Genomic DNA, 13,101 nt, shown 5'->3' on the forward strand with positions numbered 1-13,101 from the left:
TTCCAATCATTGCTTCCTTCTAGAAGAACCCTATCCCAAGTGCATGCATGACACTTGGCAAAAAGGTTGAGTGGCCTTTCTTGGATGGGCATGAAGCACCCTTTGGCTGAACTCTAGGATACTCTTAGAAACATGTGCGTAAGCCATTTGGCATCCCCCATACGCCACTTCCCTATGACATATTCTTGAAATCCTTTCATCCCTCTACATGTGTAACAAGTGTCAAATGGTGGGTGAGCTTGTCATAGGTGGAGTGTAACCCTCATGGCCGAAACCCTAATGGTCTTCTTGGGGCTCTATGCCTCTAGTTGGTAGTGTCTCTATGTGTCTCCTCTCATTCTAAACAATTGCTCAAAGTCTTGGGAATTGCCAAATTTCATGGGAGGTGTGTGGGGCTTTTGGGTTACCAAAACCCTAGAGTCTCTCACCCCCTTTCCTCCAAACTACATCTAGGGTCATGGAGCTTCTTGGCTGAAATGTGCATGCATGGCAAATGGCTAGAGGTTGGTGGATTAGGCATGCACCCCAAGTTCTGCTAGAGCTCCAACCCTAAATCGAAGTGATGGCCAAATTCTGAGGGAAGGCCAGGGCTTGGGCCTCTCTTATGGGCTTAGATGCCAAATACATTAAGGCAAATTATTAACAAATAAAAGCCCAAGGTTCTTTAAGGACCCTTATACATTTCCCAACATAGGGACATAAGACAGGCAAAGACTTGGCTAAGTAAGGGTTATCACACTCACCAACTATATCTGGACAGGCCACCCCTTTCTGCATGTAGATCGGACCACATCCTATATCGTGGATGATGGATGACAGACTCCTTCTTTCCCAAACAAAATCACGAAAGTCATCTGATATGATCTCTCGCTCAACTAATATGGGGTCTTCTTGTATTACTAGCCTCATTGCTAGGTTGCCCCTCCCATGCAAGCTTTCTTCCAACATATTCCATGAATTCACTGTTTAAAAAAAAAAAACTCAATTATAAATAGGTCCAATAATTGAACAATGTAATTATGTTATACTGAGCTGCGTACGAACAGAAACAAACATTTTCCAAACATAAATTTAACAGATTCAAATGTAAAGGGATAATGTTCAAACAGATAGATATATAGTTCGAAGAGCATCATCCTATGGGCAGTTTCCATGGGAAGGAGATACGTTCGAACTATAATTTTATGTGTTCGAACTGAGTAAAACCATTCGAACGATGCTTAATATGTGTTTCGACATTAACTTAACATTAGAATATGTTACATTTATGTTTGAATAGTCCTCTAATGATGGGTTATTTCTTGCAGTATGAACAAGTGTTTTACGTTCGAACTGAAAGATTTGTTGTTTGGCAAAAACCATTTAATTATATTGAAATCCGTTCTAACAAAAAATACTTGGACAGTTTGGCCCGGTGTTCATACATTCAAACTAATACAAAAAAATTTTAACAATTCGAATAGCTTTAAATTTGTTTGAACTAACAAATGTCAAATCATTCAAACAAGTCGTGTCATGTTCAAACTAAAAGAAGTGTCATTTGGCATAAACCATTCGAACATATTCATATCCATTCCAATGCATAGACCTCAGAGCATTCGAACGAGTGGTAACATGTTCGAACGCAAAGAATAACATTTTGGACATTTGAACTAATTTGAATCCGTTAGACCATATAAACAAACCTCAAACAGTTCGAATATGAGATGTCTCGTTCAAACTAACTGATATGTGCTGTTTGGAAAAAAGCATTTGAATAGCTTGAAGGTTGTTCAAAGTAAAATACCGCATCCATGTACATCCATGCATGGCTGAGCGGACTCAAAAGCGATAATAACCAACGACTCATTAGTTTTGATCATAAAAACTTCAATAGAGTGAAGCCCACACCTCACATCATCGTTTACACAACCAAACACCATGTGTAGCAGCCGAAAAACAAGAGAAAGTGAACAGATGGAATTGAGAAATTTTGAACCTAATTTTCAACACACAACTAACATTTTTCAAGCCTATTTACTACGTAGAGTGAAGGGATAAGGATTATAACCTGTTAAATGGCAGCCTTAGGTACTTAGTTTGCGGCGGAGAGTGGTGGCAAACAATGAATGGTGGTTTCGAACGGGAAGAAATGGTGATTGAACGATTTGATGCATCTTGGTTATATATTTGTACCAAATTGATCTGTTCAAATAGTATTTGTACGTTCAAACAATTTAAAGAGGATTTATATATTTTTGTTTGAACAACAAATAACTGTTCGAACGGTTGATTCATGAAGCTTTTCGAAAAAGTCATGAAGATTTATATATTTCTGATCGAACAAAAAATGCCTGTTCAGACAGTTGATTCATGATGCTTTCAGAAAAATTCATGAGGATTAAATATTTTTTTCAAGGACTTGGTATGTTTGAACATGCGTACAGTAAGTTCGAACTAGTTTTTTGATATATATATATATATATATATATATATCTCTCAAGGATAAACACATTTTTGACATAATAAATTATAATATATATATTCCTTTTGTAAAGATATTGTTACACATTTGATCATATATATTCATATAAAAAGTCTAGAACTTATATAAACTATAGTTAAATTCAAATATACCATACTAGTATGTGTTAATTATTATAAAATAATATACTTATACTATAGTATAAATAAACTAATAGTTTAGTATATGTAAACATCATATTATTACTAACATAAATAATCCGTAAAATCAGAAAAATTGGACCGGACCAAACCAAAACTGAAAAAACCTGAAGTTTTGATTTAGGTAGTGAATCGGTCTGGTATCGATTCGTAAAGTTTGAAAATCAGTATATAACGGTTGGGTTCTAAAACATTTACAAAATTGGGCCAAACCAGACCTGTTATACCCCCAATTATATTATATTTATATTACAGTTATACTAATACAGTTATACTAGTATAATTACAATTGTATTGTTAATTACACTTGTATCATTATAATTATATTAATAATAGTATAGTTATATTATATTTATATTACAGTTATACTAGTATAGTTATAATTGTATTAGTAATCTGACTAAATATTCTATACTAGTTATATTATAGTTAATCTCATATCTATATTAGATTATAAATAGTATAGTTATATTGTATTTATATTACAGGTATATTATAAATATTATAGTTATATTATAGTACTCTAGTATAAGTATAGTATAGTTATACTAGTACTATAGTATATCTAGTATATTTTTATTATAGTTATATCGTTATAGTATAAATATAGTTATATTATACTCTAGTATAAGTATATTTATAATACAAATATAATTATAATATAACTGTACTAGTTATACTGTACTACTATAACTAGTATAATTATACTCTAATCTATTGTGCATATAAAATAAAATGATAAAAAAGAAACAATAATATCGAAAGTTTATGGAGCTATTCGAACTATGTATGGATCTATTTGAACGGATATTTGACTGCAATATACGAGCATTCAAACTAAAGGGTTAGCCGTAAGGATTGGCATGACAAATTGCTGCCATTAATTGCACTGTTTAATGGAAAAGTTGGTCATTCGAATGGGATATTGAACCATTTGAACGGAATCGCCAAGGTGCATCAGGCGAGGTCATATACGTGAGAACATTTTCCTCCTTTTAACACAGATTTGAGGGAATACGTTTAGAAATATTCAATTATTGTAGTTCGAACAAAATAATATTCATTCGAACGGTTTCTAGGCTAAAATAGTGCGTGGAAACTAGAGCAACATTCTAAAAATTTGCGTTCAAACGCGAAAAATAACTTAAAGCGCCCTAGACTTCCCATTTAGGGCAAAACCAATTGAGAAGTTTTTTTCTTATTATTTGGAGGGCGAGACCGAGAATGAGGGGTAGAGTGAGAGAGTATTTCAAACTTGATATTTTGTGTTGATAGTGTGCAAATCTACTGAGGTTTGTATTTTTTTTTTCTTCCAATGATGTATTTTGAATTATAGTGTTTTATGGATATGTTTTTTTGTGACATCTTTGATCTAACTCTATTGCCTTTTCATATATAGGTTTTGGGAATTTGATATATTTTTTAGATTGCAGGCCCTTGAATAATGATTTGGTTACCTTTTGTTAATTTGATTGTATATTTTGAGTTTGTGATTAAATTTATAGAATTTCTAATTTATAGAAATTTGTTGGAATGTAGTGTGATCTATTGTTATGGAGTTATATTATTGGAGTTTGTGAATTTTTTTGGATTTATAGATATTTATAAGAATTTGTTGGATTGAAGTTATGAATGAAGTTGTGAGGAATTTTGTGTTTGTGAAATTTAATTTAGGTATGTTGTATAGTATTTGTTAGAAAACAATTTGAGATTGAATTATGCTAGCGGGTTTAGCATAATATTTGTGGGAGAAGTTGATGAATTTAATAGGTTTTGTGAATGGTATATTGGTCATGTTTGTGAAATGCATATATTTATTGTGTGAATTTTATGTGTGAAAATTATCATATTTGTGAAGTTGGATATTTGTGAAGTTGGGTTATTTGTGAATTTGGTTTTTTGTGAAATTGGATATTTGTGAAATTGGGTTATATTAGAAATGGCTTATATCCAAGTGCAAGAAATTGCCCGATACTCTAATTAAGGATACTATACTTATAAACACAAAAAAATAGAAATTAATTAGAACACTTTGCAAAAATCACTAGAGTAGATACTCTTAAACTATTTAGCATAGTATATTATAATTTATTTAGTGTGTTTGCATGATTGAGTTCCTATCCAATTTAACCTTAGACCTGTTCAAAAGTTGTGCCCTATTGTTCATAAAGAATGTTCGGGTGCAACACTTGAATTGTCTAAAGGGGACAGTTTTGGGATTCTATTATCTATATAATAGATATATTCATTCTGAACTCTCGTGTTAGTTTAGGGATTTTGGTTATGTGTTTCCTTTCATTCTTTGGGTGTGTGGCCCATAAGTTTCTCACCCGTTGATAGATGCAAGCACTTTTCGTGACTAGCATACTTGGAAAATTATAGAGAAACATTGTCAAGATTCCGACTAACATGAGAGATTTTGACTAAGTATATATGCGATATAGATAATAGTCTCTTGAATGGAATAGGATCAACTACCTTATACTATCTATATAAGCAGTGAATATGGACAGACTCGTGATGATGTCTAGCCCTGAAATTGACTTTTACGGTTTGTTTCGGTAGTGTACTAAGGCAAATACAATAGATAAGAGTTGAATGCTTCTGGGAGATAGACTTAGCAAAGACTCCAAGGAATAAGTGCAAGGAGTGAAGTTATTTATAGAATTTGCACAGTGGAATGCTGACACTCGGGTTTTTATATGAGTTCGCCGCTTGGTTTGAATAGATGGTATTACTATACAGTGTCTTACTCTCTAACTCTCTAGGAATTTAAGTGTATAATGATAATTCAAAAGAAATCTCAAGTGAACTGTATGCTTTGGCACGTGGTCCACCCAAGCGGGCTATTCAACAATTTGCATGTTTGGTGTGTGGATATAGATTTCACACAGCTAATAGAAAATGATATAGAAAAATTTAAAATTGTGAGGTATTTGTTAAAGGAAGCAACAGGGAGGAGAATATTGACTTTAACAAAGTCATCCAAGATATCATTGGGTTAAAGTACTTAGGGGAACATATAGTTTGGTTGTTTAAGTATAATTTGTGGGATATCTCAAATCTTAGGTTGGGAATGCGTAATGATAACTATTTTGTGAGTGTCAATACATCTCGCACATAGTATGAGGACGATCCTTTCGTTCTCACTTGCCAAGCAAATCAAGTTTTTTATTTAGATAATCTGGAGTACAGAAACCCATAGCAAATGATACAGAAGTTGCACCAAGAATGTATATGCTTACTGTGGCGCCCCCGACCCCCATGTAAGATAACATAGGAATCGAGACGCCGGGATGATGACAACACGGTCACGCACCCCAATGATAGTGCCATGTGTGTGTATATGCAACAATGTACAATAAAAACAACGCAGCGGATAAGTCAACTAAGTACCAGAATTTAAATACAATCTAAACATCAGTAAAAGGGTTTAAAAAGTTATACAGTCATCCCAAAATAAAGTTTAACACATGTCCCAAAATTCAAATGAGTGATCTCAAATCACTCCTCGGGTGGAGCCGACTCCTAAGGCTCACCCTCATCTTCATCTGCATCAAAATCTGCGTTACCATAAAATGGTACCGAAGGTAAGTATAAACCAAACAATCCTCAGGAATAAAATGCATTTAATGCAACCAACATGCATGCCTATGATAAAATATGCATTTTCCTCAAAACATCATTTTCCCCGAAAATGATTATTTTCCAACACACGCCAAAATCCCAGTTGGCCCAAAATATCCGTAAACACATTTTCCAGAAAATGTTATACACAAAATCCAACACACGCTATTTTTCCAGAAAATAGTCCATTTTTAATGTATGCACAATGATCTCCCCTATGAGTCATCCGCACACTCTGGCTTCGTAGCGATGCCCACTTCCGCGCCCAACACCTTCGTGGTAAAACATCAACTACACAACGAGCGATGCCCACTTCCGCGCCCAGCGCGTACGTAGACAAGCATCCTCTAGTCCCCGCCAGCAGAAGGACTACGGAGTCGGCACGAGACCCTCTCGTCCGATCCCATTGTCGCCCGGCGACAATTCAGGAGACGTCACTCAGTATATTATACTCCCGAGTGACCAGAGGAGCTCCACCGAGATAATACCCCATCTCGGCTTGGGGTTCGTGATACACACGCACCCAACAAATCATTTCACATGAAAACCCAATTTTTAATAAATACATGAACATGAATGCAATACACGAAAACCCAGTTTCTTTTACAAACATGATAATGCATGAAATCATGAAATGTACATGTACCGACACTAATCAACAACCATCAATAACCAACCCAATCAAATCCAACCAAACAACTTCATTCATCAATCCATCCGACCCCCGTACTCCTCGAACTTAGTCCGGCAAAACCAATCAACAATTTAAATACAGTGAATGTGTTAGTGTAAAAATACATTAAATTCACAAGAATTTTTTGGAAAATACTTACAGTGATATATAATAATTTCTGGAGGATCACGGAGGTGCAAGAAGTGGAAAAACAGCTGCAGAATAGTGTAAAATACATTGTGGCCGTGGGTCACAGATACCCACTTTTCAACGGAGACAAACGAAGACTCAAAATTGATAGGGTAAGGCCTAGTGGTGGTGAAGGTTGGCAGTGGGCGGTGGTAGAAGACCAAAATGCCTAAATCAGAAATGTTGATGAATGTGCTTGACCGGTGACGGATCGGAGGTGGAGTTGGGTCCAATGGGTTGCCAAGAGGTCGAGAATGAAGTGGTGAGAAAATGGTGGCCAATGGTGGTGCGACAGCGGCGCAGCGGCAGAAAGAGTGCCGCGGCTTGGAGAGGTTCGTGGTGGCTAACGGCGGCGCGAATGGAGCTGAGATTGGTGGGGTAAGGTCGCCGGCAACTGGGGAAGCTAATGGGCTGGGCGGTGTCGATCACCGCCGACTCACGGCAGCGCTGGGTGGAGAAGAAGGAACGGATGGAGAGAGGGAGGGGGAGCTGGGTCGCGCGCGGGAGATAGGCCGAAAGGAGAAATAAGGAAAAAAGAAAAGAAAGAGAAAAGAAAAGGAGAGGAAAGAAAAATGGAGGGAAAAGAAATGAGGTCCAATCCTCATAACTTGGGTCACAAAAATGATCCAACGGAAACGATTTCAAAACCACAAGTTAAATAAAATAATTTAAACGTAATGGTAAAGTGAAATTGAAATAATTAAATCTCGCAGTAATTAATTAAATATGAAAAGCAATTTAAATGCATAACAATAAATAAATATTAAGAAAGCATATAAAAATAATTTTCACCAAATTAAAATCATAAAAATAAACTCACTAAAAATCCAACCAATTTTAAAATAAGAGAATAAATTTTTGAATAAATAAAAAATAATCCTTCAGTAAAAATACACTAAAATACAGGGTGTTACATCCTCCCCCCCTTAAATAAAATTTCGTCCTCGAAATTAACAGTGTCAAACATTAAACTAAGACAGGATCAAGATTCAACCGAGAGCAGACTTAGAACATACCATCAAAATCAATCAAACAAGTATGGATATTGCTCTCTCATGTCAGCTTCTCTCTCCCAAGAGAAATCTTGAGCCAACGGATCACCCCATGACACTTTCACCAAAGGTATTGTCTTGGACCTCAACCTTTGTTCTTTCCAATCCACAATATGAGTCGGGGCAACTTCATAAATAAGGTTAGGCTGAAGTTGAATGCGTTCAGGGTAAACAAAACGTGGCTCTTGCTGTCCAAAACTCTTCTTCAACGAAGACACATGAAACACATCATGAACATCCCCAAAATAGTCCGGCAAGGCAATTCTATAAGCAACAAGCCCAACTTTCTCTACGATTTGAAAAGGGCCAACATATCTTGGACTAAGCTTTCCTTTCTTACCAAAGCGCTTAATGCCTTTCATAGAAGAGACTTTAAGATAAATCCAATCACCTACTTCAAAGGATAAGTCTCTTCTTCTTGTATCTGTGTAACTCTTCTGGCGACTTTGCGCTTCCGCCATTTTAGTCCTTATAAACTGAACTTGATCCTTCATTTCTTGAATTATCTCAGGCCCAAACAATTTGCTCTCACCGACTTCATCCCAACACAAGGGCGATCTACACTTCCTTCCATACAAAGCTTCATACGGGGCCATCTGAATGGAGGATTGAAAATTGTTATTATAAGAGAACTCAATAAGCGGTAGATGATTCTCCCAACTTCCTTCAAATTCCATGACACAAGACTGCAACATATCCTCCAGAGTCTGAATAGTACACTCTGATTGACCGTCTATTTGAGGGTGATATGCAGTACTAAACTTCAACTTAGTGCCTAAGGCTGCCTGCAAGCTCTTCCAAAAACGGGACGTGAACCGCGGATCCCGATCCGACACGATACTCTTGGGTACTCCATGCAAACGCACTATCTCCTTGACATATAACCGAGTCAACTTACCCAAAGAGCCAGTATTATTAATATGCAAGAAATGAGCACTCTTGGTCAACCGATCAACAATCACCCAAATTGAGTTCTTTCCACTAGGAGTCCTCGGCAAACCCACAACAAAATCCATAGAAATATCATCCCACTTCCACTCAGGAATAGGGAGAGGTTGAAGTCTACCAACAGGTCTTTGATGCTCAGCCTTCACTTGACGGCATGTGTCACATTTCTCGATAAATAAAGCGATGTCCAACTTCATTCCTTCCCACCAGAAATTTCCCTTTAAATCTCGAAACATCTTTGTGCTTCCTGGATGAACTGAATAAGGAGCCGCATGAGCTTCTGCCAAAATTCGCTCTTTAAATTCAGAATCTTGGGGAATCACTCTACGATCCCGAAATCGATGAATACCATCCTTATCCAAGCTGTAATGCAAGGGTCCTCTAGACTTCCTGACTCTTTTCCTGATAGCTAACAACTTAGGATCCCTTCTTTGAAGAGTCTTCAATTCTTCAAAATCCACTACTCGGACATCCAAGACTGAAGATAACAATTCCTCTTGCTGTGAACTCTCGATAAGAAGTCTTCTTATTCCACAAAGGAGAGAGTCCAAATCTGATGACTCTGCTTCGTCCACTTGTTGAGACTTTCTACTCAAAGCATCAGCGACTAGATTCGCCTTTCCTGGATGATACTTGATCTCACATTGATAGTCGCTAATCAGCTCTAACCACCGTCTCTGCCTCATATTGAGATTCTTCTGAGTAAACAGATGTTTCAAGCTCTTGTGGTCAATATAAACTTCACAGGCTTCGCCATATAGATAATGCCGCCAAATCTTAAGCGCAAAAACTATTGCCGCCAACTCCAAATCATGTGTGGGATAATTCCTTTCATGAATTTTCAGCTGACGAGATGCATAAGCAACAACCCGTCCCTCTTGCATAAGAACGCATCCCAACCCGAATTTGGATGCATCGCTAAAAATCACAAATGGCTTGTGTGGCTCCGGAAGTGCCAAAACAGGTGTCGTTGTCAACCTTCTCTTCAACTCTTGAAAACTTCTCTCACATTTTTCAGACCATACAAACTCAGTATTCTTCCTAGTCAAGGCAGTGAGAGGTCCTGATAGTCGAGAAAAACCTTCCACAAATCTTCGATAATAGCCGGCAAGTCCCAAGAAACTTCGTATCTCACGAACAGTTGAAGGGCGAGGCCATGACAAAACAGCTTCTACTTTACTAGGATCTACAGCCACCCCTTCTTGAGAAATCACATGTCCAAGAAACTTAACTTCTTCTAACCAGAATTTACACTTGCTTAACTTAGCGTACAATTGATGTTCTCTTAACTTCCCAAGTGCCAGACGAAGGTGACAAGCATGCTCTTCCAAATCTCGAGAATAAATCAGAATGTTGTCAAGAAACACCACTACAAAAGAATCCAAAAATGGTCGAAACACTCGATTCATTAAATCCATAAAAGCGGCAGGAGCATTCGCTAACCCAAAAGACATCACTTTAAATTCATAATGCCCATACCTAGTCCTGAAAGCAGTCTTGGGCACGTCCTTATCCCTTATCCTCAGCTGATAGTACCCTGATCTCAAGTCAATCTTCGAAAAGACAGATGCTCCCTGAAGCTGGTCAAACAGATCAATTCTAGGAAGGGGGTACTTGTTCTTGATAGTCACCTTGTTAAGCTCCCGATAGTCTATACACATTCTAAGAGTACCATCTTTCTTCTTGACAAACAAAACAGGCGCTCCCCACGGCGAAGTACTAGGCTAAATAAATCCTTTGTCGACCAATTCTTGCAATTGAGTCTTCAACTCTTTTAACTCAGCCGGTGCCATGCAGTAAGGAGCCTTATGCACAGGAGCCACCCCAGGTTCCAGATCAATAACAAATTCCATATCATGAACGGGAGGCAATCCAGGTAACTCATCCATGAACACATCAGGAAATTCTTCCACCACTGGAATATCCGCTAAAGATTTCTTCTCAGATGGTGTAGACACGACTTGAACCAAAAAAGCATCTGCTCCACAAGCTATATCTCTCTTAGCTTGAATTGCTGATATAACTGTTGGTTTTGCCTTCAACTTGCTTCCCACGAATTCTAAATAATCCCCATCCGAGAGTTGAAAGCCAATTACCCGACTTCTACAATCAATATTTGCAGAATAACGATACAACCAATCCATACCCAAAATTATATCAAATCCAAGCAACTTGAATACAATCAAATCTGCATCCAGTGTCCTCCCACCAAAATCCAAAGGACAGCCTAAAGCAACTTTGGAGCACCACACCATCTCACCATTTGGAAGAGTCACTACTAGGGATTGTGATAAAGGCTCTGTGACTAGATTACACATCAGAGCAAAAGTGGCGGACACAAAAGATTGGGACGCCCCAGAATCAAACAAAGTACAAGCATAAAAATCATATAGACGAACTCTACCTGAAGCAAACACATCCACCAGACAAATTCAAAAAACCCAACCACACCAAACATTAAATCGAAATAAAAAAAACAACTAAATGCATACCAGTAATCACCCCAGCGTCGTGGGTCTCTGAAGCCTCATAATCCACATCACCAGGAGTCTCTGCATAGACCCGGGCTTGTACCAACTATCTCTGGCTGCCCCTTCCACCTCGTCGACCTCCTCGTCCTCCTTGACCTCCTTGAACTCGACTGGGACACTCCCGAGCAAAGTGACCCGGCTGGCCACATCTAAAACACTGAATTCGACTTTGACTGCAGTCGCCCTCATGGGCTCTATTGCATCTAGGGCACACTGGAGTCCGGCCTCCTGCACGAACACCAGAGGTTGTCTGTGAACAGGCCCCGGTCCTCTGAACAAACTTCTGTGGCGATCCAGAACTACTTCCTTCACCAACATAACTCCGCCTTTTCTGACCCGAAGGGGAGCCCACTGCAAAGCTATTCTCTCGCTCTGCGATACTGGCCAAGTCCACCAACTTCTGAAATTCCATAATCTGAAGACAAGCCACTTGTCTACGTACCTCGTGGCGCAGGCCCTCTTGGAAACGCTCAACCCGCAATTCCTCAGTAGCAATAAGGTGAGGAGCGAACTATCCAAGCTCCATAAATTTCCTTGCATATTGCTCGACAGTCATGTCTCCTTGAACCAAATTATTGAACTCTCGAGCCTTTTGCCGTCTCACCGAAACAGGAAAGTATCGGTCATCAAATTCTTTCTTAAACCGCTGCCAAGACACAGCAGCCAAGGATCCCAACTCCATTTCTAGGAGTGGCCGCTTGGTCTCCCACCAGTTTGCCGCTTCACCTTGCAGCATATAGCTCCCATATAATACCATTTGGGCCTCAGTGCACCCATAGACTTCAAATGTTCTTTCCAGATCTTGAATCCACCTCCTAGCTCGCATCGGATCCTCCTCCCCAGAAAAGGCAGGAGTCCTATGCACTAGGAAGCGCTCATAGGTGCACCCCACTTGATCCGCTCTATTTGGATCTCCTTGCGGCGGTCGGAAATTTTGCTGGAGGAACTCTGTCATCCTATTCAATGCCCTCGCCATGGCATAATTTCCATCACCCCTTGGTAGTTCATCCTCGGGCTCATCGGCTGGCCTCCTTGGTCTTACCATTTTCCTGTCATAGAGCAATCTCCAACCCCGCTTAAATCCAGACAAAACCAAACTCAACCAAAAGCAACACCAAAAATACAATAAGATAAAATAGAATTAAATAACATCAATTAATATAAAATAAAATAACAATAAACTCATAATATCTCATATTTATTTTTAAAATAATCATTTAACTTACAACACTTTAAAAATTATTTTAAAACAATAAAATAATTTCTGGTACTATCCTAAGGGACATATGGTTTTACCCAGAGCCCAACTGCTCTGATACCAATTGTGGCGTCCCCGACCCCCATGTAAGGAAACACAGGAATCGAGACACTGGGATGATGACAACACGGTCACGCACCCCAACGATAGTGCCATGTG

Source organism: Juglans regia, chromosome 2, assembly GCF_001411555.2.
Source record: "Juglans regia cultivar Chandler chromosome 2, Walnut 2.0, whole genome shotgun sequence".
NCBI lineage: Eukaryota > Viridiplantae > Streptophyta > Magnoliopsida > Fagales > Juglandaceae > Juglans > Juglans regia.